Raw genomic sequence first — 1,772 nt, 5'->3', positions numbered from 1 at the left:
TGTTAAAAACAATGCTTCAATGAATAATTTGTACAAATATCATTTTATGTGTGTGTGATGTGTCAGTCAGACAAATTCCTTAGAGTGCCTTTATTTTTTAAAAAAATTTTATTTAGGGCCAGCCCGGTGGCGCACTACTACAGTGTGCCACTTGGGAGCGTGGCGGCGCTCCCACCGAGGGTTCGGATCCCACATACAGACCAGCTGCTCACGGGCTGAGCGAGGTGCAGTCGCAACACCGAGGGTTGCGATCCCGTTGCCGGTCCCGGTCCGGTACGGGTGCACCACTGAGGGTTGCGATCCGTTGCCGGTCACGAAAAAAGACAAAAAGGAAAAAAAAAATTTATTTAGAGTGCTTTTAAATATTACATCTCCTTCTGCAAAAGTTGAAGAGCAGGTTTATATCTTCAGTTCAGAACTTTCTCATAAGCACCAACTCATTAAGCAACATGGATATCTCAAACCCGTTATATCCTAAATTGGCCTCCAGTCTTTCCATTGCATAAATTGTATCCTCTCTCTCCAGTTGGGTAAGCCAAAAACTTAGAATTTATCCTTGACTTCCCCATTTCACTTACTTCCCACTCACATAGCCCAACAGTAATTCCCATGGGTTCCTCCTCCCAACCCAGCTCTCTTTTCTGAACACTTCTTCCATGCTTACTCATCTTCAATAAATCTTTTAACTCCATGCCCATCTACAGCTCTTTATACAAATAATTTCATGGCCATCAATCCAACTTATATTATCTTTCACCTGGGCCAATGTAGTTATAAAAGCAGATGCTGAGGGCCAGCCCCATGGCGCACTCGGGAGAGTGCGGTGCTGGGAGCGCGGTGATGCTCCCGCCGCAGGTTCGGATCCTATATAGGACTGGCCGGTGCGCTCACTGGCTGAGCGCGGTGTGGGCGACCCCACACCAAGTGTTGCGATCCCCTTACCGGTCACAAAAAAGACCAAAAAAAAAAAAAAAAAAGAGCAGATGCTGAACAGCAATAGTTTATGGCTCTAATACTTATATAAATTAAAAATTTAAACATTACACTTCAGTAATTCTTTCTATACTTTTAATGTGGAATTCTTAAATCTAAAATTGTAAAAATTCAAGCGTCAACAAGTTTATATGGCTCTGTAAAATACATTATAATTTTTAAATTGTAGTAGGTGACATTTTTACATTTCAAACTTTTTAGAAATGTATATATGGACATACATTCATAAGCCTCACTTCTATTCATATCCTCATACACCCAGGCCTACTGACCTCATTAGATGATTTTGTACGTTTCTGACTTTTTTTTTTTTTTTTTACAGCTGGCCAGTACAGGGATTGAACCCTGGACCTTAATGTTATCAGCAGCATGCTTTGACCAACTGAACTAAATGGCCAGCCCTATATTGTACATTTTTGTACATTGTTCTGGTGTGTCTTTATTTACTTACAGTCAATATACAAACATATATGCAAATAAACAATATTTTTAAAGCAACTGCTCACAGAAAGCCCATGCTATTTGCCAGGCACTGCTCTAAATGTACCACAAATTTCAGTTCATTTTAATCCTTACGACTACCCTATAACATACGTGTGCTCTTATTCCCAATTTACAAATTAGGAAACTGAGGCACAGAGAGGTTCATCAACCAGTAAGGCTGAGCCATTGCTCTTTTTTTTTTTTTTTTTTTTAAAGATGACCAGTAAGGGGGCCGGCCCAGTGGTGCACTGCTACAGTGCACCGCTTGCGAAGCGCGGCGGCGCTCCCGCCGAGGG

The sequence above is a fragment of the Galeopterus variegatus genome, unplaced genomic scaffold (assembly GCF_000696425.1).
Source record: "Galeopterus variegatus unplaced genomic scaffold, G_variegatus-3.0.2 Scaffold5690, whole genome shotgun sequence".
NCBI lineage: Eukaryota > Metazoa > Chordata > Mammalia > Dermoptera > Cynocephalidae > Galeopterus > Galeopterus variegatus.
Note: the sequence above shows the minus strand (reverse complement) of the source record.